This window comes from Equus caballus, chromosome 3, assembly GCF_041296265.1.
Source record: "Equus caballus isolate H_3958 breed thoroughbred chromosome 3, TB-T2T, whole genome shotgun sequence".
Lineage (NCBI taxonomy): Eukaryota > Metazoa > Chordata > Mammalia > Perissodactyla > Equidae > Equus > Equus caballus.
Window position 1 is genome coordinate 86,209,557 of NC_091686.1, and position 13,397 is coordinate 86,222,953.

Below are 13,397 nucleotides of genomic sequence, written 5' to 3' on the forward strand. Positions count from 1 at the left end.
ATCCTGCTAGGTTAAAGGTCGTAGTCTGCATGTTGACAGAGATTAATATACTTGATTCGCCCATGTGCTTTTGTTTGTGTATCAGGGCCAGCCAGCATGTTTTCTTTGATGAAGACAGGGGACTATCGTTTACTGTCTATAAACTTGCAAAATGATTTTATGTACTGTATCTTTTTTTGTTCTTATAAATTTTCCTCTCTCCTCTTCTTCCCTCTCTCCTTTTCTTCTTGTAAATGAGGTTAACTCACTTTGAGTTAATATAGCTTACTATTGTGTAACTGCGCTACATACATTGTGCTGCTTTCTCATGTGAGATCATTTCTCTGAAATTATAATTGAAATAGGGTTTATACAGATTTCTTTTGTATGCGATTTTAAATAAAAGGGTCAGGAGATTATAATAATTTTGGTTCCATACTGAATGGGATTTATTTTTGTCATTGGAGATGCAGTAGGGACTAAACCTTTTTAAACCTATTTTAAAAGTAAGTTTCCTAAAGTCGCATTTGAAATTTTTGATGTTTCAACAATATTAACTAATGAGAAGTATTTTGGTTGTATGATTTTAAAGTAAAAATCTCTTAATGAGAATTTTAAATGAGCTTGCTTAGGGTTAAATTAGCACATTGTCTTATTTTCTGGAATATGTTTTTGTGTTTGTTTTTTTTTTTAAATTACTTTGAAACATTAATCAGGACAGGTACTTATCGGTAAGAATCAAATGATCATTTGGTACTGTGATCTTCAATCATAATGCATTTAGTTTGGAGGGATGAACAAGCTTTTATTTTTAAAACTGAGAATCTATAAAAGAAAAATTGGTCCATGTAGCTCGTAGTTTGACAGGTTTATGAAAGGCTTAAAAGGTAAAATTGTCATAAGTGAAATATTGCATTCCACATAGGATTTATGTAACTAATAGCAAGGGTGAAAAAACCTGGCAAGGTGGGAGAAATGACTCAGTTCCTCACGCTGCACTCCCCACATCTTATTTCCTCTCTCATTTCAAATCCTACATGAGTGTCATACCTTCAAATATGATCACAACATTAATTCAGAAGCCTGATATATTAGAAGATAAGCATTTGCTGTTTTGTAATAACTCCATTTGTACCATATTGGAACTTTCTACCACACTCTCCTTCTACAGCAGTTTAGGAGGGATGGTCCTAGAGCTGGATGAGTCACACCACACAACAAATTCCTTAGGGTCATAGCCAATGTCCTATTCATTGTTTGTGTCCTTCACTACCGAGCTTGATATACAGTTGAGCTCAGTGAAGGTGGTAGAATTATGTCTGTTTTTATTTATTATACTGTACCTGGTATTGGGTTTCTAGAAAGCTTAAAAATTTTTATTTTTGTTTTTGCTTTATTCTGATAAATCTTGCAGTTAGCATTTACATCCCGTCTTAATATGATTTGAATTTATATTAAAGTTTTTAATGAGAAGAAGAGCATAACCTAAATTTGGAAGTTGATCCAGAGACAACATTAAAAAGGTATTATTCCCATGACTCTGAACTTGACTAAACTGAGCTAGGGACCAAATATTCTCTCAACATAGAGCAGGAATAAAGGAAAAGAGGCATGCAGGGACCCAGAAGAGAAAGGATGATTTGAGTTGAGGGGAGGGAGTTTCATTTTAAACCACAGATATGACAATTGATACTTGCATACGTTGTCAGGTTTTCTCTGTAATGTAGAAAGTCCTGATACAGAATTTTGCAGCTGGTTAAATTTCACTGTGGTTAAATTGTGAGCATCCATCTTTGGGAAACATACATTTTAGGTTAAAGATTGTTTTAAGAATTCTGGCTGAAACAGGAGGATGTCACTTTCCTTTATAAAGTTGTGCTTGGACTTTTAAATTAATAGTAAGACATTAACAGAAGAGGATTGAATTTAGTCTCAGTATAAGCATTTCTGCGATTTGTTGGTTATAAATGGTTTCTCCTTTTTCTCCCTACTTTTTACTTTTTTTTGGTGAGGAAGATTGGTCTTGAGCTGACATCTGTTGCCAATCTTCTCCTTTTTGCTTGAGGAAGATTGTCCCTGAGCTAACATCTGTGCCAGTCTTCCTCTGTTTTGAATGTGGGTTGCTGCCACCACAGCCTGGCTTGATGAGTGATGTAGGTTTGCCCCTGGCATCCGAACTGTGAACCCTGGGCCGCTGAAATGGAGCGTGCAATGTTAACCACTATGCCACTGGGCTGGCCCCCCTATTTTTTACTGTTGATGAGGCAAATTTATTCTTTATGGAATATTTAAGATAAATTGTGTGTTAATTATGTTTAATTATCCTTTTTTTAAAGAGATCTCTAGCTTTTGTTCTGAGATTCAGAATCAGTATAAAAACATTGAAATCATAATTGCATTTTAATTTGAGAACTTCATCTAATGTAACTCCATATAACAGCTTATTTTTTCAAGATATAAAAGAATCCAGATGTGCAGTATTTCTCAGTTCATTTACTAGCTTTGCCAGTTTCCACAGCTGCAAAGTTGAACATTTACAGAAGTTATGGGTTTGTTTGGGTTAAACTGAAGTAATGTGTGTAAAGCACCTAACTTGGTTTCTCACACATAGTAGGGCCTCAGTGATGAGTGTTGTTGTTATTATTATTATTGGGTACTTAATTAATTTGGATTTCCAGAGCACCATTTCTTAGGGTGCAGTGAACCAATTCTGAATTCTACCCTTCTGTATTTGTAAAATGTTCAGACTGACTTAATCACTGTGAAGAATAAAGCCTGTTGGTGGAGTAGGGTGGGGCTTTTTGACTTTTGTGTGCAGTCCTTTTAGAGTCACTGGATGTACTGGAATGTGAAGGATTAAGCTTTGTGGCGTGTTCTATATGGTCATCCATAGTGACCAAACTGATTTGGAATGTTGTTTTGTTACTAACTTTGAAATGTGTTATTTTCTGTACAGAGGATCTTGATCTGAATAAATTGCTTATTATCCTTTCTACATTTCTAGAGTGAGAGGAACAGTCCATCAGTGTAAACCTTACTGGACACAATACTTCTGTTCATAAACATGAGGAAGAGGCAATCCCAGGATAACCATTTTTGGGATGAAGCCAGGTCCTGTTGTGTAACTAAAAGGGTATGTGATAGCACCCAACTTTGGAGCCTGTCACATTGGGAAGTTATGGCTTGGAGGCTGCAGTGAAATAGTCATATTTGTTAAGCCTTAATGTGCCACTCAAACAGCTCTTCTGTCAACAGCTAGCCAGCTCCTCAAAGAGAGGCAAAAAGCCATTCGTGTAGTTGTAGATTGTTGCTCCAGTTACTCTTCTGGCAATGGAGCTGTGAGCACCACTTCCTTGACAAAGTCTTTCCTGTCCCCTCCTCCGCTTAAATTGATGACTGTCTCGCTTGGACCTGATTGTAGCTTGAACATATTTAGGTAACCTCTTTCAAATCACCTAAAACACGTCATCGCGTGTGTCTCTCTTCCAGCGGATCTGTAAACTCCTGGAAGGTTGCCGTTGTGTCTAAGTGCCACTTCGTGCTGATTCTGGGAGTTCAGGGTTGACCCTCAGTCAGTGTTAGGTGTTCATCTCCCTGTGGCTTGTGGAGACTCCTCAACAGTCACTGGTCCAGTTATATTGTCTGACGTTATCTTTAACAGTTCTTTAATGAATAATCTCTAGAGAGGCTAATCCTATCCTGTCTCCTGTACCACCTCTGTCGTTCCCAGTCTTGTTTCTTTCTCCTCTGCCAATGCAGATTCTCTAATTCCCTTATTTCTTTCAAGGAACAAATTCAGGTCCTTCTCCATAAAGCTTTTGAAAGGTATGTTTTAGTTAGTAGTAATTAAATTTAGAAATCCAAGAACTGGTGAGAAATGTTAAGCAGAACTGGAAATTTGGAATTGGCCCATTAAAGTGCATTATTCTTTTAAGTAACAAAAGTATATTTGTAAACATTTTCCTCATTTAAAAATCAGAAATTATATTAATTTTGGTAAAATCCTAGATTTTTTCCAAATAATTTAATCCAGCACCTCAAAGTAATGGAATTTTAGGTAAAGCTTATGGAAAGAAAGAGTTGTGTGTAATTTTCAGGTTCATGAGAAAGTTGTCTTTTTTTGCATCATATGGCATTTTATAACATTATATAAAAGGCATAAGGATATTGTGATTTGAAGTTGGAAGTCTTTTTTGAAGACTCCTTTTTCGCCTTCTCTCTCACTTCAATTAAACCATAATAATTTAGTGAAAGTTAATATATATATGGAAACACTTCGATGTCATTAAAATTTTTTTGATGAAAACTATTCCTTCTAAGATAAAAGCAGAGGAGACCATTGGGCCCAAACTGGTAGCCTTTAGAGTACTACATGGTTGTGAAAGTTCTATATTGTCTAGTCCTCTGCTGTTACTTTTCTTTTGTACTAGGCCCATGTTTTGCTTATTTCTCTGCCATTAATGTAGTATCATTAAGCAGACAGAAAAAAAGGTTTAATTCAAACTAAAAGTTAGTAATTTAATTCCATTCTGAGTTTTAGAATAATTTTACAGTGAATTGTTTTATACCTTTTATGGATAAAGTAACAGGAATAGTATTTGTGGCATATGTATTATATATACACACACATACATATACATCCGCTATATATATATTTTAGCATTTTTATGCTTATGAGTTTTCAAATAATATACAATAGCATTGATTTTTACATCTAACAGTGTGTGGAAAACATACGTTTAAATGACAGGAACCTTTACATTTATGCTTAGTTTGCATATTGTTAATTGAGTTTAATTTCTATGTAGTGCTCTGTTATTTTTATGAAAGTCAGTTTGCTAGGCACTGTGGGAGATGTAGCAATGAATTTCTTACCCTTTAGGGACTTATAATCTCAGAGCCAACTCTTAGAACTACAGAATTTTAGAACTGGAAGAAATTTAAGAGATTATCTTCTCTTAGGGCTGTGTGTGTGTGTATGTGTGTTTAAGCAGTGGTCGTCTGATTCCTGCCCACTTCAGTGTCTCCTGTCCCCACTCCCCATCCTCCCATACATGTAATGATGTCATTTTCTGTGCAGGGCAGACAGGAATTCAGGCAGATGAATGCTTGGGTGGCATGAAATGTCTAGTTTGTCAGATGTTCTCTTCCATCTCCTTCGACTGATGAACAGGAGGATAAGCAGGCTGTTTTTCCCAGGCCAATTTTTTAGTCCTGAGATTTAAATCTATGAAGTCAAGAAATTATTTTAGTGGGTAGTGACTCGAAAATAACACTTTTAAAAAGAAATAGTTTGGAGACTATCAAAATGTATTGCAGATTATTTCAAATGTATCATGTGGGTGTATATATACTGGGGTTGTTATATAAAATATATTGTAAGTACATTTATATAAAATGTATTTTTTTACTGCAGTGAAAAGAGTTTAGAAAGCATGTGTTTAACCTGTCCATTTCACCCTTTAAATCCACTGAACGGCCGTTGATCCCCTATCCCTAGATTTGTTCTTACTCTTTTTGCTAAGCTCTCTTGTTATCATAACCTGACGCCAAGGTATATTTCTGCAGAGGTAGAAATATACGCAGGTGATATTTTCCCACAATACGTCTTAATAAAAGATGTGCAGCGAGGTGGTTTTTCCGTTATGCTGGTCTTGCTTGCATGCCTCTGGGTACAAATAAACGCTTTGGTGGACCTAACTGCTAATCTGTAAGTATTGTTTATGATGTGCCTAACTTGGTACCAAGATGTGATTTAAGCACTGAGAGAATTTGGATTATTTAATACTAGTACATAATAAAAGTACTTATCAAATATTCATGTGGGCACATACAGAGGCAAAATTGTGTTCTTGTAATGCACAATATAAATACTAATATTGTTTCGGAGAATCAGCATGCTAAGCTGAAGCCATGGTTTGGAAAAAGGCATTGTAGTATGTTTTTATCTGTGGGAATTACTGGCAAGTGTAATTGAGAGATTCTAAATACTGTAGTTGTTTACTTCACTTTTGAATTTGGCTTAAATATTTTTGGTCTTGTTATTTTTTTTTTTATAATCCTTGAATTATTGTTCTCTAAGACCTGTGGTAGAAGGTAAACCACAATTGTTTTATAGATTTTAATAATTATATCTTCTTTTAAAGATTTATTTTAAAGCAGTTTCTTCCCACTAAAGATAGTTTTAAAAATATTTAAATAGAGAGAATGGTAGAATGAATATTTACATGCCCATTCTTCAGCTTCAACATTTTTCAGCTCTTCGTTATCTCTACCCACTCCTTTCCCCCAGTTCCCACTTATTTTGATGTAGTTCCTCTTTCATAAAACATCATCTGTAAATGTTTCAAGATGTATTTCTGAAAGACAAGGATTTCCATTTCTAGACATAAAGTAGAATCGTAAGAACCTTTTTGAGAGAGGTACTGAAGTAATTAACACTCAAATTGTATTTGGGATGTTAGAGTGACATAAAGGAAAAATGAGATCCTTTAAATGGAATAAATGGAAAAAGAGAAATACCTGATAAGCAGTTGTAACAAAAAAACAATAGAAAGGTTACAATGGAAAAGCCAATTAATAGCCTTTAAGTATCCATGGAGAAAAGAGAGAAATCGGCATTTTAAAACACGTGGTATGTGCCTACATTCCGTATAGGTCAGTAGGGGAGTAAAGCCAAGTGTATTTCAGACCATTTGAGATAGAAATTCTGCTTCTAGACTCTTTCTTGAGGGAAAAATCAAAGATGTGTACAAAGACTGCCAATCGAGGTATTTACTGTAATATTAATTATAGCAGTGAAAAATTGGACCTAATAATAGTGGAATGATTAAATACACATAATGTATTCATAAAATATTGAGATATTTTGTAACCGCTAGAAATGATACAATATGATACTAACTTTATAAAATGTGTAATACGTATTAAAAGACCTGAAGGAAATTAACCCAGATATTAACATGCACTAATAGTGGCTATCTCTGGGTATTAGAATTATGAGTGAGTTTGATTTCTTCAGTACTATTTTTTGGAAGTGTTGTGTATTTGTCAGCATATGTGATATGTTAAACAACAATGAACATTTATTGAGTACTTACCGTGTCAAGCACTATTGAAGCACTTTTTATCTTTTACACTTAATTCTCACAATAGCCCCAGTGGTTTTATTATCCTTGTTTTATAGATGAGAAAATGGAGGCACAGAGAGATTGAGTACCTAGACACTTTGGTTCTATCCTTCTAAGTTTATTCTTTGCTTCTAAATGTGGTTTTATCTCCAACAATTGTGAAGATACTATAAATAGTTTTGGTTTTTTACTTCTTACCTAGAAATATATAGTGAATATGGTGACATATTAGTAAAAAATACATTTTTTCATTGATAGATAACTTTTCATCTTGGGGATAAACCATGATCTCTTCAACTGGTTCCTTGTTTTTGTTCTGTCTCCCCTGCATGATTCTGCTCATAGGAATAATGGTACAATGAACATCTTTGTGAATAAATCTGCATGAGCATTTCTGACTATCGTCCTAGAAAAAGCTCTTAGTAATGGAATTATTGAGTCAAGAACGCAAACATTTTAAAGGCTTTATACAGGCTGTGAGATTGCAGGTCACAAGTGATCATTCCTTCTTACGTTTAGAGAAGTTGTTTTGCGGCTATAAATTTGGGAGAAATAGGTCATCTAAACATCAATGGGAATTGGTGCTTTCTTAGTTGCCCTTATAAAAGTCAGGCTTCTCTAAGCCTGCCGGAGACAGTAAACGCAGAGAAAGAGAGGAGAGACCAACTTTAGAGATCAAATCGTGGGCACTTACTTGCTCTATGACCTTCAGCAATTACTTCCTCATTTTTCTGATTAACTTAAAATTTAGATTAGCCCAGAAACTTTTTATTGCGAATAGTTTTATAAAAACATTGAAAATATACGTATCAGATTTGCATGGGGACCTCAGGATCATAATTAGGTAGAAAAATTTCCATTGTAAATTTTTAAAATTATAGCTATAAAAGGTATAACACATTGATTAGAGATTATAATGACCCTAGAAAGTGTTTTAGATGTTGCATTTTTTAATTAAAAAGACAGTTCTCTCTAGGGGGTTGCTTACTCTCTTTTTGTGACAAGCAAAAACAGAAAAATTTTTGGTTAATTAATTGTTGGTTTGTGTTAAATGATTAAAGTTTTATTGTGGTTTCTCTTGAGCATATCTTCTTCCAGAGACTCTGGAAGTGACTTCTACAATGAATTTAACCGACAATTTGGGCAGGGGAGGGGGATTTTAATTTAAGGGGATCCAGAGAATAATGAATGAATGAAAGAAAATTTCCCTATGAAGCTGCCAAAGAGGTTAGGATTAAGTTTTCTGGAAAGACCAAGATTGATAAAGGATAATCTGACAGCCTAGAAATTTGTGAGAGGTTCAAATGGAATAAATAGAAAACATTCCATTGAAATTTGAAAGCCATGAGTATTTTAATGGAAAAAAAAGTACTATTCTTTTTATTATGAATAGTAAAATTATGAAGCTATCTATGATAAATGATAGAAAATAAATATAAGGAGGGTTTTTATCAGAGGTTCTTAATCCATAATTAATGATTGGATTAGAAAGTTTGATAACCTTGTGAAATTAGGTCTATGTGCATTTTGGAAGGAGAGGCCTCCAAGTGCTTTTTTCAGATTCTTATAGGAATGACTCCAAAAAAAGCTCAAGTTCCTGCTGGAATGTAAGCTCCATGAAGCTAGGGCTTTTTGTCTATTTTATTCACTCCCCTGTCCCTGGTTACTGGCACGTAGTTCTGATCAATAAGTATTTGTTGAATATAGAATTTCTGTGAATTATATGTGTCATAGTTATAGTCCTGGGTTTTTAGAATTTAGGGATGGGAGTACCTTCCAGACTTAGTGAGGTTGATGTGTTATGGTCTGTTCCTACATTTGTTCAAAAATTTTCTCTTGGTGTTGAAGTCTAGTTAAGTAGGTAGAGCATTTGTATGATAATTTTGTGGTTGAATTCCTTCCTTCCTTCCTTTTTTCTGTGCCAACGTGGAAATGTAGTAGGAAAATTACTTTAAACAATACATATCCCTTCATCAGTATCTCAGAAAATGTTGTATTCTGATGCTGTTTTCATTTGATTCAATGAATGAAACCTTTATAAAAAACTTCCCCTTAAGTTTGTGAATGGAAAATTTTTATAATTGTTTTCATTAGATCAAGTAGTATGGCAATAACTGATAATCTGGCTAAAAATGTAAAATCAACAAAATTTAACTGCAGAGAACATTGCTTTATCAGCAAGAGATTTAGATTTTTGCAGTGAAGCCCAATTATTCTAGCTCATTACCATTATACAGCATTTTTAGCAGGTGATAGATATAGAGTAGTCTGTGATTACATTAGCCAGCGTAATGAGTTTCTGTACTTTTTAAAATTGACATTTAGGAGAAGGTTAAAAAGAATGACAGGGAAGTTAAGATGCAATTCCATTTAAAAATTTTTTTTTAAGTATATCATTTCTAAAATAAGAGAAAAAGTGAATTTCTAAAAATTCGAGTGTGATGGAACCAGTTTTACTCTTATGAATCATCAATTTTCTTGGTTAATTAAAGGGGTGATTGTAAATTCTTTATTCTTACCAGTCAGACATAAAAGATATTTGAATAATTGTTTGCTGCCTGCACTTGATTATTTGTGAGTAGATTTTTTACATTTTATATAATCTTTGGCAGATTAAAAAAGTACTACATTTTATTTTCCATAATTGTTTTGCTATTGTGAATAGGACCTATGATTATTCTAAATTTATTTGAAAACCATTGCATCCTTACTCTAAAAGACTGTCAGAACTTTTCCATCATTTAGTCTTTTGCATCATTTGAAGAAGCCTTGCAAGATTCTTAGAATAATTTTAATGGAAGGCAGGAATTTGCTCTCATAGATTCCGTATCTTGCAATGTGGTTTCTTTCTTTACTTGACATACACTGAGTTTCTAGGTCACCACATGGTTCAATTCAAGTATAAGTATAAAGTACCTTTTGAAGTCAGCTTTAGAGTTTTGAGTTGGGATCTTTGAAGTAATTTAGCCTAATCTTTTTACGCAGTGGGATATAACCCTTTCTGAGAACCTTTGCCTAAAATCTCAGTGAGCAGGGACTTCATATCTTTATGATGCAGACTTTTCATTAATTGTGCAATAATTAAGTTATTCTTCTGTATGTTGAATTCATCTACCTTGTGCTAGGCACCATAACTTCCTTGTTCTCCTTTTCAAATTACGAAGTATACAGACAAGTATTGAGAATATTATAATGAACATCACTGAGATTCATTTACTCTTAATTTGTGCTCTATTTGCTTAAGATTATTATTTTCTGTATCAGTGTATATGAGAGACATATATATCAAGTGTCTTATTACAATTAAGATACATTAAATTTGTGGCATTTCTGTTCTTTGTTATTCTAGTAGCTCTGTTTAGAAAGGAAATGAGGTTAATGTGCTATCTGAACACCATTCAACTTTCTCTTTTACTTTCTGGCCTGAGTGAAGCAATGCTCTCCCTGGAGGACCTCATTTGACCCGAGATCCTCCCAAGCGCCAGAGCTGGGCAACTGTTCTCTTTATTGCACATGGAAGCTACTAGATCATTACTTTTGCTGCAGCCTTGCCCCTTCAAAGCTTTTGCTATTTGACTATTTACACTCTTCTCTTTAGTGTTGTCAAAAACCAACTGACCTCCTCAAGTCACTCTTGCTTATGACTTTTTTCTTTTAAAATAAGAAACAACAGCATCGATCATGTGTACACCATGACCGCAGTTACCTAACCTCTCTGACCTTGACCATCTCAAAAGTAGTTTTGTAAAAGTAGTAATAAAAATTACTTTTCTTGTAGATAAAATATTCTCCAAATTAATCAAGTGAAATGAAAATAAAAATGAGTCCCATGTTAAGTAATAGGTATATGGAGACAAGATGAAAAAGAAATTGACGTGAAAAAAAACCCCAAACCAAGACAAAAACAAGAAAAACCCATCCCTGCTAAAAATGGTTATAACTTATAAAGAAAGACAGAGGAGTATAAACCAAATATTTTCCAGGGTAACCAAAGACGTATGTTTATTTTATCAAAAAAAGTTGAAAATAAAAAGGTTGTGTATCTATTAAAGAGATCCTGAAAATTCTAGATGAACACTGGAAAGTCTTAAAATGATACAGTGCTCTGATGGTGTGGTTACAAGAAGAGAAAACATATAAAAAGCATGGCATTAGCCCTTGCTATGCCTGAACAGAAAGTTATTCAAAAGTGAAGCAAAACGAAAGACCTAGACATGGTGGTACAACTCAATCCTATTTGAAATTGTTTCAGTATTCCTAAAACTGCCTTGTATTACAGTAGTAATTGGTTTTGTGATTTGTCCTAGAAGATAGTGAAAAATAGTTTAAATTTCATTAAATATAGACCAATGCATGATTGTACTACCCAACATCTACAGAAATGATATGCTGTTTGTCACATAAGCTTTGTTTGCTTGGAAGGAGAAATGATTCCATGAACCTAAGATAAAAAAAAGTGTCAAGAATTATGGCAGAATTGTAGATGTCATGTTGTTAGTAGATTCAGAAATATTTGGTTGGCACTCAAAAATTCTGGGAAGTCTGGATGATATTGATTATGAACAAGTGCATATAAATTAGTATTTTATTCATATTTACCAATTTTTTGGCTTCAAAGATTTGGTTTTAATCATGATTTAGTTGATTATGCCTGTAAGTAACTGGAATATTATATTTTTCTAACTTGGCTAAAGGAATTTCAAATTAAGAAGTTTAAGTACAAAATTAATACTTTAGAGAGTAGTTAGTCCTTTCTCTTGGGTTGGGGATTAAATTCATTTAACAACAACAGCAAAAAATAGTAAGAAACCAGATGTGATCTAAAATGAGGTTAATTTGAATTTAAATACCAGATTTAAAATGTGGTCTATTTAACTGTTGAAAAATGCCAAGATGTTTAATGGTAATAAAAACATGGAATGTGTACCATTATATGTGAGTCCTTATATATGGTAAAAGGATAACTCCCTGTGGTCGTTAGTTTCATTCTTAGTAACCATCAAATTATTACAGATATGATACAGTTCACAATCCATGACTCCCTCAGAGTTATTATAATTGGACTTTGAAAAATATGTATGCCAAACATTGTCTGTAATGGGATAAATATTGGGCCTAGCGGATATGTGAACTACTTTGCAAGTCTGTTTATTTTAGTGAATAAAATAAAAATGTATCAAATGTATTATTAAATTATTGATATATTAAGGTATTGATGTATTAGTTCAATCATTGGCTAGTAAAAACATTATTTGTCACTACAAAGAGAAGGAAGAAATGAGGAAAGCTATAAATTAAAAGGAATTTAAGAGACATGGTCGGGCTGGCCCCTTGGCCAAGTGGTTAAGTTCATGCACTCTGCTTCGGCGGCCCAGGGTTTCGCCAGTTCAGATCCTGGGCATGGACATGGCACCACTCATCAAGCCGTGCTGAGGCAGCGTCCCATGTAGCAGAACCAGAAGGGCTACAACTACAATATGCAACAATGTGCTGGGGGCCTTTGGGGAGAAGAAGAAGAAAAAAATAAATAAATAAACAAAAAATAAAAGATTGGCAACAGGTAAAGATTGGCTCAGGTGCCAATCTTTAAAAAAAAAAAAAGAGACATGGTAACAATTGCTTGTATGAATTTTGTTTAGATCTGAGTTGGGAACAAACTGTTTACAAAAACACTTATGAGACACTTGTGGAAATTTGAGCACTGATTGGTAGTTGATGTTATAAAGAAATTATTTATTGTACATTTTATAATATCGATTTATGTTTAAAAAGCAAATCTTTCTCTTAGAGAGCGACATATGGAATTATCTATAGATGAAGTGGTATGATGTCTGGAATTTGCTTCAGAATAATCCAGAGTGGTGGGATAGGGGTTGAGGGGGTGGGTGGAGATAATAAGTGAAACATGATTTTCCATGAGTTAATAATGGTGGGTTCATTTTACTATTCTCAATAATTTTGCATTACTTTGAAATTTTTCATAATAAAAATTAGAAAAAATGTAATGCAACATCGGGAGAAGATAATTGCATCACTAGTGATGTTGCTATATAATATATTAAGAAGTAAGGATAGATATGAGTGACATACAGATGTACTTGTTATTAACATATCTAATGTGTAAATGTTGCCTTTTGTTTTTCTTCAGAGCCGAAGCCATTTATTTGAATCTTGGATGATTAACACCTAAATGCTTAATTCTCAAAACTGCTCGAGTCCCACAGTCAGGATTAGATGATCCGAGTTACCACCAAGAAATTACTGTCCTGAGTTCTACGGTAAGATCAT

General features: G+C 33.9%; 1 protein-coding gene across 12 annotated transcripts in view; it reads left to right on the plus strand.

Annotated features, from left to right (window-relative positions):
- Positions 1-13,397, plus strand: part of FRYL (FRY like transcription coactivator) — a 245,305-nt gene that overhangs the window by 47,071 nt on the left and 184,837 nt on the right. For 11 of the 12 annotated variants that reach the window (XM_023638124.2, XM_070262481.1, XM_070262480.1 and 8 more), the window contains exon 3: positions 13,258-13,387. The exons of the other annotated variant lie outside the window; for it this stretch is intronic. The gene's annotated coding sequence lies outside the window, so the exon portion shown is untranslated. The remainder of the gene's footprint in view (positions 1-13,257; positions 13,388-13,397) is intronic. 12 annotated transcript variants of the gene reach the window in all.